The following is a 24,251-nucleotide window of genomic DNA, read 5'->3' as shown; positions in this document are numbered from 1 at the left end:
CTGAGTAGAATGTAACACATGACTGTGTGTCTGCGGGTCGTGTTTCGCCACTTCCACGCCTGCGCGTGACGTCATTTTGAACATCTGCGCATGCGCGAGTGGCAAAACACGACCCGCAGTCCGTTACTTCCGGGTCGCCGTGGAGCATAACCTGAAAATGCTCAACCTGAAGCATATTTAACCCGAGGTATGACTGTACTCTAGAACAGGGTTTCCCAAACTTGAGTCTCTATCTGTTTTTGGACTACAGTTCCCATCATCCCTGACCGCTGGTCCTGCTAGCTAGGGGATGATGTGAGTTGTAGTCCATGCTTTGGGAAACCCATTCTAGACTAGTCTTCTGCAACCTGACACCCTACAGATGTTGTTGGACTATGACCCTTGACCACTAGTCCTACGGACTGTGGCAGGTGGAGATGGAGGCCAACAATTTCTGAAAGGCGCCAAGCTGGGGAAAGCTACTCCAGTCCAGCCACTGCATGCTTCTCAGCCTCAGTCGCCTGTAGTCCATGGAGCTCCCCAAGTACATTCAGTGTTATAGTGCAAAGACCTTCTTGATCTTTCCCATCTCTGATGTCTCAGGGTAGCTGAAAGTCCTTGTATGTGGGGCGGGGGAAAGCACACTTTCCTCTCCCTGACTACTTACTTCTTAGACACCAGATTTCTAAGCTCATAAAAATATGGTTCACATAAACCAACATAACTTTTAAAAAATGCAAAATAACTCTGCGTAAAAGAATAACTGAAGCCTAACAGTCACAGAGGTTTAAGATCTACAGGTATTTGGAAAGAGGCAGGTATGGGAGGGTAACAGTGCAATCAGAAGTAAACCCCATTGACTTCATTGGGACTTACTCCCAGGTAGGTATGATAGGATTTCAGTCTAGGTGGGCCCAGCAGTGACCTAGTAAAACCATATTGTGGGATTCTAGATCCAGAAGAAGAAACCTTAGTCAAATTGGGAATGACAGCATAAGGGAATAAGGGAAAACAGGAAGCACAAGTGACCCACTCTTTCCTCATGGTTCTCTATGACTTTGGAATTGAAGGCATTTTACAACCCCCTCCCCAGCAAAAAATAATAATTCTGAGATGGACAAATTCTTGGTGATACACATGTTGTATCCAAGTGTGAGGGATGAAGAGAATGACACAAAAGCTCATTTTTGGGGGGGCCAAACAAAGAAGCACAAGGCAAAAAAACACATGCAAATGCACTTCCTGTCCTCCCTATCCCCAAACACACATCCAAAGCCACTTTGGTTTTCCCGTGCGATTGTGTTCTATGTGCATATTTTACCAACAGATGTATGAGCCTCTTTTTGATTTCAAAACTGATACATATCAAATGTACGCATCCCAAATCTCTGTGTGTGTCAAGCACACATCCACCACACACCCTGAATACAGTCACTGTGCTCAGCATTTTATTATATAAAATGCATCAAAAGGATTTCAGTTTCTTGGAAAGGTTTGAGAGGAGGATCACCGAAGAGCTGCATAACAATTTTTTCCCCTTAAAATTCAAAACTAGAACCCACATTCTGGATTCTCCCACTTTGGTGTGGACTTTGAATAAGTGCTGTGCTTTTTTCCTGTGTAGTGCAGCATAAAAATACCGACCCAGTATAATTAGAATTTCAGTCATGGCCTGTGGGATCTAGTGATTTGGACATATTTTATTTAACCAGCTTAGTAAAAGGTAATATTCAGCAGCTGTGATCTATAGCAGAATTACAATTTTCAGGGTCAAGGAGGGATTTTGATATTAGGAGGTTGGGCAGAATTGCTGTAAAATCTCATGAGCTGTCGTTAAAAATAAATGAGAAAATAGGTTATCCAAGAGTCATTGTAAGGGAAAAATCAATAGGCAGTGTCTATTCACTTGGGCTATCAAAATCCTTGAAATTTGAACAAAAGTTTCACGTTTAGTGTGCTGTAGGTTTTGAAATGTAAGTGCTGAATGCTCAGCGGATACAAATTCATTGTGCTCTGCATTCAAACAAGATGGAGCAAACCTTCTGAAGTTTCCACGTTTCCTTCCTCTTGGCACTGGATATTAGCCACCAAATTAGATATGTAAAATAGTTTCTAGTGAAGCTTCAGAAGCAATTTCAGTTCACAGATAACAATTTTTCTCTTGAAAATTTTATTTTCTTTAGATCATCCTTGTCCTCAGGGAACTTCTCACTTGAAGATCTATCTATCTATCTATCTATCTATCTCCGTATATATATGGAACTGTCCTGCACACCATATGAAAACAGTAAATTTGTACATTTTCCCCTACTGAGAACCAATGAGACAGAAAGACAGGAAATGAAACACACTGATAAAACTGAGGTTTCGAAAGCAAGTACAACAACACAGATGTACAAAGTAATAAGTAACTTTAAAAAAATGCAGATGAGTGTAAATGCACCTTCTACAAATTTTAGCTTTCATAACTTACAAAAAAAAATTAAGGGAACAGGAATTATTTTTGAAGTGCTTACAGATTACCAATTTTTATGCATTGCAAAACAGCATATAATGGCCTGGTTTGCATGATGTGCTAAAATCCAACTGTGGTTTACCACGACTGTGGAGGTTTCCAGAGCAGAGTTCACAGCTCCTTTGCTCCTCCCCATGCCTTTTTACTGCCATGCCATTTTGAACTAAACCAAAGTTTGGCTTAGCATGCTGTTTGAACGGGATTGATGTTAATCCCTTTCCTCACAGTTTGTACTAGGTTACAGTACAAACTGTACTGGTTTGATGGTTACCAAAGGAAAAGCTTAAGCATGAGTCACATGGCATGACACACTAAACCAGACCTTGGCTTAGCTCAGTGTGGTATGGAAGTAAAAAGAACTAGTAACTGCAAGCTACTCTTCTGGAACCTGTACTGTCTCAAAGTCTTGATAATCCATAGTTTGGATCCCTGGATCTGGTTATATGAAATGCCTTGGTATCTAGGGTCACACCCACACCATACATTGGAAATGCTCTTACACCACTTTAAGAAGGATTTAAATGTATGGGGTTGATGTGACTTGAGTTCTGTGAGCCAGTTCCCACATTCTCATCCTGTCCCCCTTTAAAGCAGAGTTTGGACTTTTGTTGGTCAATGAACACTGAGGTTTTGCAAGCCACTTCCAATGGCCCCATAAAGAAGGGCCGGGACCACATCTGGATAAGCAGAGCTCTGCTCATTGAGTAGTCCACATCTGCAGTCTATGATGGATCAGGAGATAGGAATGCCTGAAGACACTGACTGTAGCATTTACGTAGCTGCCAACATTGCTAATGTGGGAAAACCTGGCTCTTAGGTCCACCACTCCACTAAAAATTCTGTGTTGGCATTAGGGCATGCATAAGCAAACTCAGCCCTCCAGATGTTTTGGGACTACAACTCCCATGATCCCTAGCTAACAGGACCAGTGGTGTGCACATTCTGTACACACCAGGGCACTTCTCTAGCAACTGGCCATATGAAAACATTTTTAAAATGCCCCAGGGACATTTGCATAAGTAATAATATACTACCCAGTTTTCAATAAAACACATTTTATACAGATAAATAAAAATGAAAGGCAGTAGTTTATTTGATCCACTTAAAACAAAAAAACCCACAGACTCTCTATCAATCCCATTTATTTCAAAGAGACTTCTAAAATTCATCACCTGTAGACATAGTATGAACAAGCAGATGTACAATATAATCTGACATTTGAAAAGAAATTCCTCTACCTGAGCGAAGCAGCAAAGCCTAGCAAGGAAAGCCATGGTGGCAACTGGATAAATTATGTAACCAATGGACACCCAGTTCTCCCAACTTCTCGCTCTTAGGTAAGTTCTGTCTCAGTTTCTTCTTTTTCTTTTATTCCATCTCGATTTAATCTTGTTACTGTTTGCTTTGTAAGTTCCTATTGTTTTAGACAACCAACGTGGTGCCCTTCAGAGGTTTCTGGACTCCAGCTCCTATCAAGCCCCAGCCAAAATTGCCAATGGTCAGGGATGATGTTAGGTTAGGGGGCCACGGCTCAGTGTACTGTCTCAACGTGAGGGAAGTCGCAAGTTCAATGCCCAGCGTTTCCTTGTAGAGCTGGGAGGAAGCTCGGCCTGAAGCCTTGAGGGCCACTGCCAGTCAGTGTGAAAACCAAACTGAAGTAAATGAACTGATGGTCTGCCTTGGTACAAGGCAGCTTCCGATGTTCCCATGAATTGTAGTCCAAAAACAAAAGGAGGACGCCATGATGACTATCCTTGTCTGTGTGAACGTGGCTGTTTTTGCACACACGGTTACTGGTGTATCTGAAGAAGTGTGCATGCACACGAAAGCTCATACCAAGAACTAACTTAGTTGGTCTTTAAGGTGCTACTAGAAGGAATATTTTTTATTTTGACTATGGCAGACCAACACGGCTACCTATCTGTAACTGGTTACTGGACAATAGTGTAGTAGTAATGCTTATTATTGCAAGCAGCAAAGCCGCACACAATGCAGTTTTCATTTATCATCATTTCTGTTATTTTTTACACCCACCTCTCCTTTTATTAAATCCAGTGTGTACTGTGCTGAATCTTGACTAGTCTGTTTTAACTTTAATCAGTCTCAAGTGATTTGTTTTACTTATCATTCCTGGTATTCAGTCTCTCTATTATTATTTCCTTTTCTCTGTCTTTGCATGTATGTGGTTGTTTCACACACAAACTGGGAAAATGGTGTTATCATTGTATGGAATTAAGGCAGGGAAGATTTTAAATGGTGTCTAAATGCCTTTGACTATTACTTACAACACCCTCCCCCTTCTGTCCCTGCATTTATCCAGATAAATGTAATCTGCCCATCATTAGAAACCATGAAATTATAATTCCTCTGGGATGGATATTTATCTCTCTCTTACATACAGAAAGGTGATTAATTAGTAGCTTTTTCAGCAGTTAAAATTACTGCGTACGAGAGCTGATTAAAATCTAACCGCCGCACAGCTGATTTAGATCAGCCAGTAATCCAAAGAAAGTGTAACTGGGGCCAAAAGAAGCAACTCCAAGGAAATCTATTGCTAAGTGGATTGTTTTATTTGCTGTGAACACAGGTTTGCTCCAACCTTCCATTCCAACACCCAAATTATTAGAATAACAGCTTTACAAGAACTGTGAGCAAAAGGAATTTTGGGAGAAACTCCAGTCAAATACATTGTGGTTGATTATGAGGCCAGTGAAGGCAAGATTTCATCAATTAACAGTATCTTCTGCAAGATATTTTAATAGGGTTTGGGGTGCCACTGGGTGTCCCAAAGATTGTTGTACACACACCCATGACAACACCTGCACACTTCCTGGTCAAATTCCTAACTCTAAGTGTGGAATTATACTGGGAATGTTAATCCAGCAGCCTTTGCATGCATAGATGTATAGATTACAATATGATTAATTCAAAACTTGAGCCCAGGGTCCCACCAGGGGGGAAAGGCGGGGTATAAATAAATATATAATAACAACAGCAATAGTAACCATAATTATTGTGCTGAATGTGGAATTTGTATTTTTTATATAATATATATTGATTTCTGTTCAGATGTAACCCCATTGCAATTTCTTGAATTACAAATGCACAATAACTAATGCACGAATCATGTAATTTGCTCCTTTGGTTTGCAAAGGAACCTGCAAGTGCAGGGCTCCTTGTTCAGTGATGTATCAGAGGCAAGTTCACTTTCTGCATTAGGGAGGAATTCACAGAGCTATGCAGAAGTGTCCTTGTATACATTAGAGCTCTTGCATCTGCATTAGGCTTGATCCAGAGTCTAATGCTTCAAGCAAACATTTAAATAAAAAATAAAAAATAATCTGCCTAATTATTCTTGCAGCTTCCACAAAAGATACAAAGTAATTTGATTTGATTATGATCATGGAGCATCTCTCTCTCTGTCTTATTAATAAAAACCTTTGTTGAATATTAGATTGGATTTAGCTAATTGTCAAGCAAATAAATAATATGAATGTTGCAGTTAAATGTGTGTATATGAAGAAAAGCAATGGGAATGCAATAGAGATTCGGAACAATGGGCTATCATTTAATCAATCAACTCTTTTAACTCTCAAGTAAGTTGTATAATTCCCTCCCTACAGAGGTGCATATGGTAACTCCATTATGTTGCTTTCATTGATTGCTGAAAAAATGCCTCTTTATGCTGGTATTTGACACCCAACACCATATTTTAGGATCCTGCGTATTTTCTTGTTTTTAATCCATTTGGAACCGGGTAAGAAATGGGGTAATAAAAGTAACAGCAATGGTAATAATACCTAACCAAATACTTGGAGAACTGCTACTTTAGCCAACTAATAAATTTACAAATTGATGTTGGATTAGCCAAAGTTGAATCCAATGTAAAGACTGGACCAACTAATCTCTCTATATTTGCCGCAAACAAGCAAATAATGTGGGGTTTATTCCGCCACTTAGATTCTACAGATGCAATGCATTTTGGGGGGAATGACGGTTTAGGACAGAGGTGTGAAATCTATGCTCCTCCCCAACCTATACAAAATGTCCCTGGATTGCAATACCCATCAGCTGCAGCCAGCATGGCCAACAGTCAGAGATGATGGGAGTTCTGGTCCAGTAGCAGCTGGTAGGCCACAAGACTGGATCTGTACTTTAGGGTCACTGAAAGCAGCAGTCAGATTCTTGCAGCACCATCCTACGCATGCCTACTCAGAAGGTGTGCTCAGTACAGCTTAAGCCCAAGTAAATTGTTATAGGACAGGAGCCTTAAAGTAATGCATATGAAAATGGAGTACAGTTTCTTTATAGTTTTCCAAACCAAGATTTTTCTCCAACCGATCATACCAAGAATCCAACTTGAGACTTTGCCCAGCTCCAAAAAGTATCCCCAACCCTTGCAGTAATCTCTGCTTTCAAGGGGGTCAATTTTCTTCCCTGCTCAAATCCCTCAGAAAGAAAACATAAGAATGAATTAAAAATGAAGTTCTGCCAAAACCTGGTAATGTCAGAACAGCTGGCTAACTGATCAAGCAGATATAATTTTGGGGAGCTTCCCATCCATCATGGCAGATATTTTAATCCAGCAGTGGACATATTTATTTAACGAGATTTCAGAACAGATCTCAGGCAGCCACTCTACAGCGCTATACAAAATAGAGCGACAAAACATCTTCAGGCTGCTGCCTAAAATTAATATAAAAACTAAAACAATGGAAAAGAAGAGCAAACTATGCAAACTGAGGAGCGGAAAAGCAGGAGGTCACATAAGCAGGACTCATTCCCAGAAGCAGAATCCTCCACAACAGAGAAGCCAAAGCGACAGCTCACAGAAAAGAGTTCCAGACTTTTATGTATACCCCACAACTGCAGTCTCAAAAGAGACTCTCAAAGCAGCTGACATCAATTGAAAAAATAATCTGATAATTTAAAAATTAAGTGGGGGTGGGGAGCCATACAGGTACAACCCCAATACACTTGGAGAGCTAAGAAACAGAGAGGCAACTTCTCATTCTGAGGAATGCCAGGAATTCCATGCACAGGTTGTCTCCAAATTGCTCACCAAATTGATCTCAACAGGTTATTTTGATTCCATTCAGTGGCATCAATTTACTACAGCTGAAGAAATCTTCACCCCACATAAGATTTGTGGAAAGATTAAAAAATCATAGGTCACCACACATTTAAAGCACTCATATTATTTTAACAGTCACATACCCCCGCTCCCCTGCAAAAAGAACCTGGAAACTAGTATGTTAAGGCTGCTGAATGTTATTAGGAGACCCCTCAAAGGCCTCCTGGCATCCTGAATAAACTACAGTTCCTAGATTTCGGGGGGGGGGGCATGAATGAGTGCTTTAAATATATGGTGTGGATGTAAACTTAATAACAGGGAATCTTTGGCCACCCACTATAAAGTCTAAGTTTGTGAATTAGACAGACTCCAGTTAATGTGCATAATACTCCAAATTTTGCTGATGCCTTTTAGTTATTTCCTTTTATCTTTCTTTGTTTTTTATATGATTGTTCCACCCAAGCAGGTGCCCAAAGAGATGTGCGACATAACCAACATAAAATAAATAACTAAACCAGCAACATACAATTAAAGTTACAACAGCAACCCAGTTAAATTCATAACACCATTTAAAATCGAGAAACAACCTACTAGTGCTGCAATTCCACCGAACGTCAGATGCACTTGCAGTGCTTCACAGCACAAAGGAGAAGGAGAGGCTTAATGCTGGATAGATGGAGAACAGCAGAAGTGGGGCAACATAGGCAGTGTGCTGAAAAGCAGGAAGTGTGTGGGGGGGATAGACAGAAAGGATAATGAAGGCAGGAACACGCAAGAGCTAGCAAGAAAATAGAACTAGAACAGAATCAGAAGGGAAAACTGGCTGAAAGGAAGTGGGAAGGCAAAGGGAGAAACAGCTGGGGAATGGGTTCATTTATTCCATGAAGCCACAAGGCTCAGCTAATTCCACTTAATTGGGCAATGGGCCTGCTTAAACCACACTTGTGAAATGGTGTTGCTTATTTCACAATAAAGAAACCAGACACAGTGCTAGCCAGAACTGCAACAGTAGTAACTAGTATCCCTTTAAAAAATGTTCCCTCAGTCACATTGGGATGCTCAATCTAGCTGCCATTTTCAATCCACTGTGGGAATGTCAACGGTTGCCTCCCTAGTCATGAGCTGCTACCTGCTGCCTCTGCTTGGCAAGCCCATCAGGATCAGCCCCCATACTACCCCCCCGCCAGCCGAAAGTCATACTTTGCCTGTTTCATACACCAACAAACTGCAGATGCAGCCCACAAAAAGTTACGTATGTTTTCTATAACGAACCTCCAACTTTCAAGAAAACCTTGCAAGGGGGTGGGCTTGCTTTCTTTTTTGTAGGGGTGGGGGTTGTTGCAAAAGCAAGATGAATGTTTATCCGCAGACTCTGGGCCCCTGTTCAGCAAATGTTTCAGACAGATTCCTCCTCAACTATTTAGGAGGCATAAGCTACTCTGAGCAGGTTGCATGTGTGTGTTTGTGTGTGTTTAGGCCAAGTAGCTATTGCACTAGACTAGGGAACCTTAAAACTAAATAATAAAGACAGAGCGAGAAAAAGGCTTCTTACCTGCTTTTCTAATTTGAAAACAACTCATTGATTTTTAATCCTTTCTAGAGATGTATTGTGTATATGCTGCTCTCTTCTGGCTGCCTCTACAATCTTTAGTATGCAAAGTCTTGTTTTAAAAGGTGGAAAGACAAGCTGTGGGAAATAAAGAAGAGACTCTAAAAAAAACCCTTGGCAATATAGCAAGTCCATCTCTTGCGGTCACAATGCCCAGAAGTGGACTTTGCTCTAGAGTTCTGCATCTCATTCTTGTATTTCAGCTGACATTTCAGGATGTTATGGAAGATGAAGTAGAGAAAATTGCTTTTTTGGGGGAGACTATTTTTATGCACAAAACTCTCATCCAAACATTTGAAGCAAAGAAAAGGGCTCTTTATATAACATTTAACCAGAGATAACCAGATAAGCAAAGCAGGGAAGCAGGCACAAGGCATCCCATTGGATCTGGGGGAGTGTACAATTGCCTCTTTTGAGCTTTTGCTGTCTTGTCTCTGGCGTGCTCCCAAAGAATGTATTTAGGGATGGCCACAAAACATCTCCAGGGATGTTCCTGTAATCGCTTGTGAAGGAAGAAAGGGGTGTATTTACCTGGGATCATAAAAGCCATGTTGGGTCAGTCCAAAAATCCACCAAGTCTCAGGGAGCTCAGAGGCAGGGTAGGAAGCAGACAAGCCTGCCATATTGTTTCACCCCTCCTTTGATCCCCAAGTAACTGGTGTCCAGTAACTATATCTACTGTAGCTAGCATGTCTAATATCCACTGAATGAATCGTTCTCTGTGAATTTGTCTTATCCCCTTTTAAAGCCATCTGAGCTGGTGTCTGTAACTACATCTTTTGGCTTTGAATTCCATACGCTTATTATATGTCAAGGCGTATTTGCTTTTGCCCTTTCTGCTTCCAATGAATCCATTTTTATTGGGTGCAGATTGGTCTACTAACAGCTTAAACACAGGCATTTAAGCTTCTCTTTTCTCCCAATAAGGTTGGACTTCCAAAGGGCTCACTACTGAATCAAAGCAGTGGGAGAATCTTTGCACTTGTACTCCCCTGGCCAAGTGGCCTTGGCCAGCGTTCCTTGTGTCATATCTATATAGTGGCTTGGATATCAGATATCAATACACCAAGTAGTCAGTTGTGCTGGTTGGTCTTAGGAAACACATATATGGGGGGGGGGGCAGCATTTAACATGACCTTCCCATTAAGTCCAGCAGCGCTCACACATTGTATGGCTATGAACAGAAATCAACTAATGCACTTTTCTTAAAGTGACCTGGCACATTTGAAATGTCCTCAGATTCACCTCATCTTCATTGAAGCTGGAATGGGGATGCATTCCCCTGTCATGTGGAGCCTATTGGCCAATTGGGTTGGTGGCAGTGCTCAGCTATATAAGGCTGCCCTACTCAGCCTCTGTGGAGCTTCATACAGCTGCCAGGTGACCTGTCCTGCATTTACAGTTTAGGGTTAGCTATGAGTTGCTATGTTTATTTGGCTAATTGGGCTTGTTTTGTTTGGCAGCAAGTTCTGGCAGGAATTATGAATCATGGATGCCCCTGGCAAGCATCTTGAGGCACCTTGTATGGTGAAGGACCAGTCTTCAGCCTTCCCTTCATTGCCAACTGGCTCGAGGGGATGTCAGGGAGGTATGGTTCTTAGGGGACTATAAGCTCCCCCCCCCATGAGTACTGACCAATGCTGGAGGGATTGGAGCATGTTGGCATGTTTTACCTCATGCAGGTGATGACAGGCATGAATCAAAGGTATGTCAGAGCCAGGAGCCAGGGTAGATTTGCCTATTATAACATGGTTGTTTGCACTTAATTCCAACTGGTGTTGCTCACTGTTTGTTGCAGAGTGTTATAATTTAGTACTGGATTAAAGCTAACTTTATTATGTTTGTGTGTGTGAGAGAGAGGGGGGTATCTTCCTCACATTAAACTATTGATTCTGCTTGCAAAAGTTAGGTTGAGATATGAACATAGGTCTGAGTTTTCAACAGCATGGTGGTGGTGTTTTAGGACAAGCCAACCCTGAAGGTGTAGAAAAGGTGAGTTAAAGAAATAACATGAAGAAAATCTGCACCCCAATATTACATATGTAGCACAATTAAGTTGACAACAATCCAGAATTCAAGAAACTTTCAAACATGCTTGCTTCCAATTACAGCAGTAGCAGAATAATGGGAAATTTAAACCATTGGTCAAACAGGAGTTGTCTATGAGTGTCCTTGGTAATTTCCAAGGTTGTTGATTTCAGTGAGAATTGTGCTTGGATAACACTAAAAAAGGACTCCTGGATTTGAGTTTGTGAAAATAGGAGCCATCTAGTGACATTTTCTTTGTAGCGGGGGTCTCTTTTTATGTAGAGGAAAAATACATGTGCAGAGAAGCAGCCTTAACAACATACTCTCAGTGTACCTATTTCGTAGGCATGGTACCTATTTTTAAGTAGTGTTTACAAATTGCTGATATATACTGAATTTGTACCTAAGATTGTAGGTTTACCTGCCAGATGCACCTATTTTGACTGGCACAATGCTGACATGTTTGAGAACAGAATGTCACAACTTGCTAATCGGAACTGATTTTTGAAATTCACAAAACCTATTTGAGAGCAAAATGTGTTGTGACAATTAAAATGCTCTAATGTCATATCTAAATGTGAAAATGAGTCTTATTTATTACATTTATACCTTGTTTTTCAACCAAAATTGGCTCCCAAGGCACCTTCGAAAGATTTGAAAACAGATTTAAACAGAACACTAAAACTTCAATAAAAAACAAACTATCTGCAGCAATTGAACAAGTGAAACACAAACCAGTTCCAATAGGTGCCATCATCAGCAGTGCCAAATTAATCACCAAAAGCCTTTTTAGAGGAGTTTTTGAAGCCGCCTCCTAAAACCTTGGAGCTAGGCAGGTTCCTAGGATCAGAGCTTCAGAGGAGCTCTGAAATACTCACTTGCCAAATTTCAGATGCTGGGGACTTGTGGCAGGGCCACTCCTGATGATCTCATGGTGTGGAGGCACATTTGATAAGATAATAATAAATAATAATAATAATAATAATAATAATAATAATACATTATTTATATCTGGCTCTGGGTGGCTTCCAACAGAATATTAAAATACAATTGTCTATTAAACACTCCCTAAACAGGGCTGCCTTCAGATGTCTTCTAAAAGATGTAGTCTCACACACATTTGAAACCCACAGCATTTAGTCCTTGAGCCCAGAGATAACCCATGCAACTGGATGGCAGTTGGTGTTGCATGATCCCTGAGGCCAAGGTCTGTCAACAAACCTAGCTGCTACATTCTGCACAAAATGCAATTTCTGCATGCTCTTCAGAGGCATTACAGTAGTCCAGCCTAGAGGTTCCCAAAGCAAGTATCAGGGTGGCACAGAAGCTCATATGTCAACATTTATGTAGGCTGAACAACCAGATACTAAAGAGGTGGTTCACCAAGCTGGTTTCCTTACTATCACATTGTGATTAACCTAGGTCATTAACCCAGAATAAGTGTGATTATTTTCCCATTTCAAATAGTGGTTATTTACTGTTTAATCCCTATGTTGAAGCTTTTAAAAGTGATGCAGGTTACATTTTATTCTAGCCCAAGTGTGAGAGCCCACAGTGTTTTTTGATGTTGCTTATCAGTTCAATGGGGTTAAGCCAGACGCTTATTAGGCCCATGTATCTAAAAGGACACCCTGAATGCAACATTTTGGGGTCAAGAAATAGGATGCTGTTTATTCACAAGTTTTCCAGAACTAAAATAAAATAAAATAAAACACCCGTGTTGACCTTTCTGTAAATATATAGGATTGTGAGAAGGTCTTGTTCATATGGCAGTGCTGTGCTTCATGTCTGGTTATTAACTCTGTGTTACCTTGCTACCAAACCACATTGCTACCTCAGTCATCTTTCAGCATGTGGGGATAAGGGCTGTTTCATCCATGGTCATTTCTCTTGCAACATTGCCTGCTGGTGATGGCTCTCTTCGCTGAAAGGTACTGCCTCCACCCCTTACCAAACACACCCATAATTTATTCAGCTAAACAATAGCTAGAATTAGAGCTAGCAGAATGGGACTTCTCTCCTCTCCTCCTGTCTTGTCCCCAAATCTGCTCCAGAGGGTTGGGGGAAATCCCAGAATAGATGCTCCAACAAGAATTTATTGATATGTATAGACTGATTTCACTAAATTAAGTTAAGCTAAGCAGATATATAAGATTGAATGTTTAATTATTAAGATACAAAATTACAATCTCAATAATAAAGTTACAAAATAATAATAAGGAAGTCACGCAGGGGTGGAGGGAAGACACAGGGCAAGAAAGAAGAAATGGATAAATGTTGGTACATAATGAAATGTGAAAACGTGAATTTACGAATATAATGTATATGTATCATTATGTAAAGATTTCATATATGTATTGCAACATTAAAAATAAATGAATGAATGAATGAAGGAGGAGGAGGGGGAAAAATATATCCCAGAATAGATTTAGGGGGCATGCAGGGGGAGCAGAGGGAAATAGCATGCTATCATGCAAGGAGAAATCATGCTAATGGAATGGCTTGCTTCACGCTATGCTCAATTTAGACAGTCTACATATATTACACATACATTAATACCCAAATAAACCACTCCATGTATTCTCTCTCCATGCATGCACTTGATTAAACATATCAAATCAAAATAGACATGATATGGGAGATTCAAGAAGAAAGAAGAAGGAGGTCTTTAAGCAGAGGCTTGACAACCATATGTCAGGAGTGCTCTGATGGTGTTTCCTGCTTGGCAGGGGGTTGGACTCGATGGCCCTTGTGGTCTCTTCCAACTCTATGATTCTATGATTCTATGGAACGTCCAGGTTCAAAGGTCGTATGTCACTGAATACCAGTTGCTGAGGAGCAAAGAACGAGAATTATTACCCTCACGTTCTGTTTCTGGGATTTTCCAGAGGCATCTGGTTGGCCACTGCAGGAGACAGGTTGCTAGACTAGATAGGCCTGTGGTCAAATCCAGCAGAGCTCTTCTTAGATTTGTAATCTCCCATGGTTTGTTTTTTAAAGTTCAAAGTAGCTATGGTGTGGCCTTTGGATTAGGAATTCTAAATTACTGTTTGCCCTGTGGGCACAAAACACACAGATACTCACATTTACCAGCTCTTCCTTCTCTTTCTTTTGCTTCTTCTTCTTCTTCTTCTCCCTTGGCACTAAAAATATGTGGAAATGGATGGTCACAGAACATGGCTGAGGCAAGGTATCCAGAGGATATGCTTGTATACCTTGGGTTAGCAGTTAAAGAATAGATATGGGGCACGAAAAATAACACAGGATCAACACAATTTATTATTTATCAAGCACCTAATATGCACTAGGTGCTATCCAGAAATAAAAAGCAAGTCCCTGCCCACAGGCTCACAATCTGAAAAGAACAAAACCCAATTCTGCTGCTCTTAAGTGTTGGACTCAAAGTTGACAGCTGAATGGGCACAAGGGAGTACCTGAATTGAAGTGGCAAAATCAATTGGGGAGATTTTCCCATTGCCCACTTTAAAAAGCTCTGTGTAGTTTCCCATTTGATGGCCCCACACTTATGCTGCCATTTACTTCTCAATACTTCTATGGATTTTAAGTTTAAAATTTGAAGTGTGAATCGGCCTTTAGTAATAGAAAGAGAGAAACGTAGGGAGAAAGTTTGCTTGTTTGTGTTTGTGTGTGTGTGTGTGTGTGTGTGTGTGTGTAAGTGAGACTGAACAGTACAGATTGAGAGCAGACTGCCCTCTCTGGATTGGCTTCCTATTAAATTCATTTGGGATGAGCTAGAGATAGAAGCAGCAGATCCCTCTCGTGCTCAGCTGTTACAGCCATACCTCAGGAAAAGTCCAAAGAACTATCAATGGACTTTCTTGAGCAACAGATCAATACTGTGCTTCATATCAGCCAAGCTGTTATTCACGCCAAAGGCAGTTGTTTGGATGAAGGGAATGACTGAGTGCACAAGTTCACTGTATCATAGTCTACAGGTTTTTTAACTCCTCTAGATGCCTTCATTATTTATATGCAACAAATACAACAGCTTCAGCTGCTGTAGTGGTTTTCTCTCTACATTCACGGTAAGAGATATACTTTGTTTAGCTCTGTAGGGCCTGGACAGATTTAATGTGCTTGCACCTGTAAGTTAATGTGTCATACATGTGTACAGAAATTACTTAACAAAAACATCAGTCAATTTAATCAGTCAGCATACAATACAGTTTTATTATTTCTAGAGCTCTGAGAAGTTTGTGTATGTTTGCATGTACAGAGTGCATATGTGAATTCAACTTGGCAACACATGAATACAGATATCGCTTAGAAGAGACAGCTAACAGGGATATTAATGAGTGTTATATTTATTTGTTCATTTATTTACATAATAATACAATCCCTTCATCCAAAATTCCCAGGGTGGGTTAAATAAAAATTATATATAACTCTGTAACCACAATGTTAACAAAAAGCACAATGGGATTTCAAAGCAGCAGATACAACTAAGTCATCATCTCACCTGACCCTTCCAAAAATCTGGAGGAATAGATGCATCTTGACCGGCTGACGAAAGCAGTATAATGTCAGTACAATAGGCACCTTGGAGGGGTGTTTGAAAGGCTTGGGGCTACCATCGAAAAGGCCCTCCCACAGTGCAAAACATCCCCACTGCTGATCAAGAACAATAGTTGCGCAGTGACCACATCCTGCTTGACTGTGTGAGCCTTCCATTCATAAGAGAGCAGAACTGACAAGGTCATGATCCACATTAGCAAGAAATACAAACGAGTGCATGAGAGAAATTGGCTGGGGGTGTGAGCAGGAACGCTGTCTTTCTCCATATTCTGGTGCTCACCCTTTCGGCATAGCCGCTACCAACTTCCATGGGTGTGTCTGCAGGAAGACCAATGGTGACAGTTGCCACCCCCAGATTCCCAGTGTGTTCATTTTCAAAAAGCCCATTTTTAGCATTTGTAGAACCCAAGATATGAGGCAAAACATGCAGTTAAGTAGTGTGTGACAACTTTTGAGCCCAGTGTAATCTAGTGTAGTGGCCTGTTGGTGAGGGTGTTTTAGGGAACTGCAATATGGGAACTGTGAAGTTGTTTGCAGTATCAGTGCAATTAATTAAAGATTGCAGGGGGTCAAGGGAGACACAGACAGAACTGAGGGTTTCAGCAGCAGCAGCAATAATAATAATAATAATAATAATAATAATAATAATAAATTGATTTATTATTTATACCCTGCCCATCTGGCTGGGTTTCCCCAGGCACACTGGGCAGCTCCCAACAGAATATTAAAAACACATCAAACATTAAAAACTTCCCTAAACAGGGCTGCCTTCCGATGTCTTCTAAAAGTCAGATAGTTGTTTATTTCCTTGACATCTGATGGGAGGGCATTCCACAGGGCGGGCACCACTACTGAGAAGGTCCTCTGCCTGGTTCCCTGTAACCTCACTTCTCGCAGTGAGGGAACCACCAGAAGGCCCTTGGCGCTGGACCTCAGCGTCCGGGCAGAATGATGGGGGTGGAGATGCTCCTTCAGGTATACTGGCTTAAGGCTGTTTAGGGCTTTAGTGAGTGGAAAGATATGGTCTTGATACCAGACCATGGGCAGTACGTGGGCAGCAGTCCTTGCCATTGAGAAACTATGAAGGCATAAGACTTGGAATACAACTTTCTCAGAAGGTCTGCCTAGTGTTCTGAACCCCCAGCGTACCTGGCAGCAAGTCTCCACTGGTGTATACAGTCCCAAAAAGGAACACTCCCATAGAGCTCCTGGAACAGTCAAGTTAAGGCCTTGCATGTCGATTGCAGCTTCTGGGCTTGACGAGGCAGTAACCCCCACCAGCTGTAAGCCTACTGCAGCTGAGGAATCACATGCCTCTTCCCAGAGCTAATGAGCCACAGCTGGTCATCTAGGTTGTGGGCCCTTGCCTACCTCCTAAAGCACTCCTCCCACTGCTCCCCACGCATCACAGCCTGCCATGTTCAAGTACAGGCTTCCTCAGCATAGGCCCTCCAGATGTTTTTTGGCCTACAACTCCCATGATGCCTAGCTAGCAGGACCAGTGGACAGGGATGGTGGGAACTGTAGTCTCAAAACATCTGGAGGGCTGAGGTTGAGGAAGCATGTTCAAGTAGATGGAGGCCCCTCTGGCTATGGGTCCTGCTCCTCTGCTCCTGTGCACTGATCCCCATCCTCTCGCTGTCCTCTGTCACCCCATGAGTACTTTCTATGCTCCCAACTTCCCCTTCTCCATAACCAGCTTCCCTTGGTGTGTACCAGTTGTGGCTACACCCCTCACTGGGATCCTCTTCCTCCTATCCATTGTCCTGCCAGTTCATGACACCTAGATCTGCTACGATCCAGTCATGAGATCAACCAGAGTGTAGACCTGTCTTCCAATGCCAGGTATGTTTGTTTATTTGGAAAGCCCCTTTCTCCTAGACTATTTTATTTATTGCAGGGGCCCATCTCTCCTCCTGCCTTAATGTGTAGTGAAACAAAATGTGTAATACAACATATTTGTATCCTGCCCCAATCCACATAGCAAGCATCCCATTAAATGAAGGAAGTGACATGCTGAGCATACGGATGCCCTGTCATTTATTTATTACTTGTTATTAAGGAAAGAGGAGAAAAAAGTTATTTTCCATGACACCCATGTATCTCCAGCAAAGTCTGTTTCCAGCCTGAAAGTTCACCAGTGCAGAGGACAGATATGGCCTGGCCACTGTTATCAATGCACTGTCAACCTCTAGGCCAGGGGTATGGCCCCATCGGTAACTTTCTAGGGGCTGCATGATGGGCAGGACCAAGCGGAAAGTGGGTGGAGCAACATTTGCAACTCTTCACCTTTATACAGTTGGTGGAAGTCAGAGGTAGTTCTGCATGCACACCTCCTCCTACAGGCAAGTGAGAGGTAGTTTTGCGGTTCAAGAATACATTTCTGGAAGGCAAAAACACTTGAGGATTGTGTGGAGGGAGGCTGGTAAGGTATGGGGGAGTACCAATGTCCAGACCAAGAAACCAGAAGCATTTGGGCCTCAGGCCTGAGGTTCCCCACTAACACTGTAGGTAAAACTACTGCAATGTGTTGCATGTGCCATTGCCTCTGGAGACTTCTTGGAAACGAACCTATACAACATAGATTGTCAGTTCTCTGTTCCATAAATTTCTTTGGGGCCTAAGTTACTAAACGACAGCTGCTTGGCACATGAGCCTGCTTGGACATTGAATTCATTATTTGAGATCTTCATCTGGGTCTCACAAGGAGATCAGGGAAAGACCGTTTTTTGTTCCGGCACCCCATGCTCCCCTGATGCTAACTGCAATGCCATCTCAGAACTTGGCAAAGGCATTTTTGAAATTCACTCAGGCATAATGCAGCCTTAATTGCCACAACAGACTTACTGAAGGCTGGCGCCCAGAGTTTTTAAAAAATAAATAAATCCCGAAGTGGCAATTATACATTTTGGCTGTGAAAAGCCACCATGACTTTGGGTCACTACAAGAGTGAATCCCCTCTCCTTATGCTCCTTATGGCTGAACAGAGGGATGTGTGCCGCTGTCCCAGGTGGAGGTGGGGGGAGATGTGGGACAGTTTGGGATTGGAAGGCTGACCACTTCTCTGGTACAGCGTAGGATGACTAGGGTGAGAGGTTAATACCTTGGCCATAGACGGCCATCGATGAGGTTTTTATGGAGCCTAGATTAGATTTGGTCTCAGCCTCAGATTGCCGGTGTTGTAGTATATGGACCAAGAGAATTTTGGAGACTGGTAATTCTTGTGAGTGTGCATGTGTATAAGGGTAGGGGAATGTGTGTGGATGTAGGTTGATAGAGGGGTATGTGTGTTGGTGGGTAGGCATTTTTGTGGGTATTGAGTGTGTGGAACTCTGTTTTAGGGATTTTTATTTCTTTATCTCTTTTATGTAAGTTATTTAATTCTTATTGCTTTATATATCATATGTAACTCCATTGGTTTTATTTTGTAAACAGCTTTGAATTTTTTTCTGATGAAAAGTAGTACATAGCTAACTAAATAAATTCAACCAAATTTGTTCTCTTGTCTCTATTGGGAACCTTTTCTTTTTTAATTCCTATGACTTTTTAAAAGCCATGGGTGGAGGAGGGAGGTCTGGTGTAAGATGCACCTTAAGGGAAAAGAACCATGTGCCCCCACTGTCCTATGCTAGAAGAATCCTGGCAAACACAGAAACTACTCTGAAAGCATGTAATCAGTTAAAGCTTGTAAGCATTTAAACACCATTTGAGGGCTGGGCAAGGGGAGTGATGAAAGAGAAGCCTTCATAGAAAGAAAAGGGCATGCACGATGCATAGCCTCATGGATTGCATCTCCCAGCCAGCTCTAAAAAGCCATTCAAGTGGCTGTACGTGTCCAGGATGTTTTGGACTAGCCTTTCAGGAAGCACAACCTCCAAAGCTGCATGGACAAACACTTTTAAAATTCCACTGGGCACAGTGGCGTAGCGTGGTTTGTCAGCACCCGGGGCAAGGCAAGTAATTTGCGCCCCCTAACCCGTGGATTTGCACCCCCTAACCCGTGGATTTGCGCCCCCTAACCCTAACCCCCAGAAGTTGCGCCCGGTGCGGCCGGCCCCCCCTGCACCCCCCACGCTACGCCACTGACTGGGCAAGCAAGCCTGAAGTAGCTTGTTTGATTGTGGCCCCTAACTCCAAATATACTTTGAACTGAAATGCATTTCCAAAGAGAATAGCCAAATTATTATGCATGGAAAGACTGCTTTTACCATTAAACAGCTGAGTGGGACGGCAGATTTTTGCCCCTTGTTCTCCCCTCATCACTGCGTTCCCTTCACCACAGCATCCTCTTTTCCCAAATGCTTTCTACCAAAGCCTTGAAAAAGCTGGGGGTTTGGACTGGGTGTTCATCAGTATGCAGATGACACCCAGCTCTACCTCTCCTTTAAATCAGAACCAGTGAAGGCGGTGAAGGTCCTGTGTGAGTGTCTGGAGGCGGTTGGAGGATGGATGGCGGCAAACAGATTGAGGTTGAATCCTGACAAGACAGAAGTACTGTTTCTGGGGGACAGGAGGCGGGCAGGTGTGGGGGATTCCCTGGTCCTGAATGGGGTAACCGTGCCCCTGAAGGACCAGGTGCGCAGCCTGGGAGTCATTTTGGACTCACAGCTGTCCATGGAGGCACAGGTTAAATCCGTGTCCAGGGCAGCTGTGTACCAGCTCCATCTGGTACGTAGGTTGAGACCCTATCTGCCCGCGGACTGCCTCGCCAGAGTGGTGCATGCTCTGGTTATCTCCCGCTTGGACTACTGCAATGCGCTCTATGTGGGGCTACCTTTGAAGGTGACCCGGAAACTACAACTAATCCAGAATGCAGCAGCCAGACTGGTGACTGGGAACAGCCGCCGAGACCACATAACACCGGTCTTGAAAGACCTACATTGGCTCCCAGTACGTTTCCGAGCACAATTCAAAGTGTTGGTGTTGACCTTTAAAGCCCTAAACGGCCTCGGTCCAGTATACCTGAAGGAGCGTCTCCACCTCCATCGTTCTACCCGGACACTGAGGTCCAGCACCGAGGGCCTTCTGGCGGTTCCCTCACTGCGAGAAGCCAAGTTACAGGGAACCAGGCAGAGGGCCTTCTCGGTAGTGGCGCCCTCCCTGTAGAACGCCCTCCCACCAGATGTCAAAGAGAACAACAACTACCAGACTTTTAGAAGACATCTGAAGGCAGCCCTGTTTAGGGAAGCTTTTAATGTTTGATGTATCATAGTATTTTAATATTCTTTTGGAAGCCGCCCAGAGTGGCTGGGGAAACCCAGCCAGATGGGCGGGGTATAAATAATAAATTATTATATTATTATTATTATTATCAAACAGGGACGATATTCACAGTTCTAGAGCATCTCAGCCACCAATGAAGAGCTGTGGAACTGGTGTGGTTGAATAGCGGAACACGAAACATGGAAAAAAGCCAGCAGTGTGTCTCCATACAAGGTCATGAGGTACACATGACATATTTGCTGATTCCAGAAGGATGAAGGCTGATAATTATGAGTGATTCCCATGTCACTCACTGGTATATCTGCTGAAAGAACTGGGATTGGACCACTGGCACGTTCTACTGAAGTTTGGGAGACATAGGCCACGGAAAGCAATCTGTACAATGTCCTTCCTTCTCAAAGAATGTGAACAGAATTTTAGCCAGACCTGTCAAGTCATCCAGCTTAGATTGTTGTATCAAAATCGGATTAGAGTTCTACCATCAGCAGGCAATGCAAGAAGATACACAATTAAAAATAAATGTTTCCCTGCAACCCCCCCAAAAAGAGGCACTTATTTGCAGCTGCTTGAAACAAAACTCTCCTTGTTCAAAAACACATGCCGAGCAGTTAACAGGCTGTCGTGAATAACAGGATTTTATTACCGCAGCCACAAAGTTCTCAGGGATTCACATGTAACTCTTTCCATCACCAGAGTGCTCTCCAGATTTTTACTGGGAGGGTTTAAAAGAAAAGGGGGGGGGGGGAGACAAAGTAGTTTATATTTCGGACGTGGTCCAAAGTGGGTAATTCAAGGGTATGGACAAAAAGGTATAAATATTTATACTTCAATTTTTTTATTATAAAAAAATTATTCTTTAATTTTTTTTGCTTAAGTCTAGGATGAATGCCTACTGTACAGGTTGCAAATTAAGTACAATTATTTTTCTCTTCTGCACTTGAATATAACTCACAGCTAAAGTCATTTAAAGGGGTTAACATCAACCTTAATTAAATATTAAAGTGTGCCTGTACCTGCTGCTATTGTTGCCCTTAGAATAAGATATAACCTATTTTTGACAAGTTTTCATCTTTCTCTGTGGAAGACGCTACATGAAACCAAATCAGTGGCAAAGAGGAGGGTAATGAATAATCTATTTCATATTCCAACAGTACCCAGAGCTCTGAGTGGAAAAATATTCAGTCAGATGATAGCGTGAAGCTGCTGAGGTACCACATGACGCAGCTAATGTTTAAATAATAATAATAATAATAAAAACCGCGATAAACAAATCATTAGCCCTTAACATTTGTTTAATGCAATTTGTTAATGAACGTAATGGTGGGGACTAATAATGAAAGAAAATAAAAACGTCTAAACAGGCGCCAAGCTGCCAGTGATGCTCAATTATTTCCTTGTCAAGTTTTTATGATTTAATGAGCTCCTCTGGGACTGACGGCTGTCAGTCAGTCGTGACTTTTTGACACCATTACAACTTCAAATACAGCAGCAGGCAGGCTGTTTTCCTCGGATTTGAAATACTGAAATGATCTGACAGGTTTAAAGAAAAGATGTGCAAAAGGGGGGGAAGAGAAAGAGAGGGGAGACACACACAGTTGCTTTTTTTTTGTGGGGCAGACAATCTCGGGATGCTGTTTGGTAATGAAAACCCAATCATTGAGGTCATTATCTGATGAGGTTTTTTTTTTTTTTAGGAACTGGCAGGGTTTTTTTTTCTTTATTTCTTTACTTAATGATAATCCTCAATGGGTTTGCCCCGCATGGGATGGTCAGAGCCGCACAATTTTGTTCACCATTAATTTCAGCCTTTGAAGCTCTGTGCTCTGAAGCAGCAGCAAAGAAAACCCCCCACCAAGCTGGCTGCAAAATAAGACAATCCAGCCTGCCTTAAACAGAATACCAAATGGCCTTCTATCCCAGAGATGGGAACTGACGTCAGTCAGGCTACATTTTTCTGATATTTTTTCCCAAAACGTAGAGCATTTAAAAACTCTTTAAAACTTAAGCGTCTTTAATTAAACTGTGTTTGATTCTGCATCAGTGCAGAATTAGTCTGGTGCTTCTGCATAGTGGAACTGTTTAGCAAATATGAATTTTACACACTGTAGAAGAGCATGTTAATGTGCGTGCCTTTAATTCGTCATCATTCAATAAAGGCTTCGCAGTGTTAGAACATTTTGTTTTTTGATGGTTACATTTGGATGCATTTGATTCATTCACCGACTTGCTACAGATGTGACAAATGAGTTCAGTGGGAGTCAGAACCTGTGTTGTGATGGGGATGGCAGGGGTAATTCGCCTACCTGTAGGCATCTAATTGTTCGGGTACTGCACTGTTGATTTGGCTGGTGTAAGCCTCACGCTAAGACTAAGAACTCCTTTGGGGTGGGTGGGGGAATGAGCAGCATTCCATGTCAACAAATGGAAAACTACCATAGCCACCACGTGGTCATCTCAGGACCACAAGTCAACTAAACTGAGGCTTATTCTGAACATTGGAGTTCTTTTCCTGCCGCAGTATGGTCCCTATGGTTATTACATGTCAAAGCGGCTGAATTCAGTGTCTAGACAAACTATCTGCTATCTACTAGTAAGTCCATAGAAGGCAACCTAGGAGCAGGTCCCTTCATGACTATATATGTGGCCACTAGGCTCGCCTCTGGCAGCTAGAGATAGGTCATGCATATGAAGACACCCTGATGGCAGTGAGAATTTCTAAATGGACGCTACGGTGGGAAAATAGATACCCATGTATACACCAGTCCATCATCTATAAACCAGATTGTGTGAACCACTGCCTGCATACATACTTGGTCATGTTACAAGCCTGGTAGAAACCCTACGTATTCTTCAGAACTGTTCCTGGGGTTGCTGTTTGTAAGAACTTCAGGAAAAGGACAGAGCATCGACTAAGTATTCTAAAGCATATGCAAAATACAGCAGCCCTATGAAGCTACACGCTGGATCATCAGATCATCAAAGTATGTGGATGTCATTGTGACAGACCCCTTTTATGTAGCCAGAAAGAAGAAACTGCAGTGTAGGAAAGAATGTGATATGGAAATCATTGTGAATTTTAGAATTAAGGCATACAGTGGTTCATTTGGCATCTTTCAGCGGGGCTTGCTGAGGTGAGACATTGTATTTTATAGTTGGATTTTTGGAATATTGGGGAAGAGAATCTTAGTATTATGGTGGCTAGGGAGGCTGGAACAGAAGGCAAGTCGGCATTATGCAGATTTTTACCACTGGCATTAACGGCAAATAAATGAAAAACAACAACAAAG

The 24,251-nt window shown here is 42.2% G+C and overlaps 1 long non-coding RNA gene across 1 annotated transcript in view; it reads right to left on the bottom strand.

Annotated features, from left to right (window-relative positions):
- The window catches only part of LOC308477677, a 40,712-nt gene extending 20,643 nt beyond the window's left edge, over window positions 1–20,069 (bottom strand). The window contains exons 1-3 of the long non-coding RNA XR_013986658.1: window positions 19,950–20,069; window positions 14,290–14,348; window positions 9,121–9,255 (exon numbers count right to left, since the gene is read on the bottom strand). This is a non-coding gene — a long non-coding RNA (uncharacterized lncRNA). The remainder of the gene's footprint in view (window positions 1–9,120; window positions 9,256–14,289; window positions 14,349–19,949) is intronic.
- Window positions 20,070–24,251: the final 4,182 nt, after the last annotated feature.

This window comes from Podarcis pityusensis (assembly GCF_964106645.2).
Source record: "Podarcis pityusensis genome assembly, chromosome: 5".
Lineage (NCBI taxonomy): Eukaryota > Metazoa > Chordata > Lepidosauria > Squamata > Lacertidae > Podarcis > Podarcis pityusensis.
The sequence above is the reverse complement of the archived record's forward strand: the minus strand, read 5'-3'. Positions and strand labels throughout refer to the sequence as shown.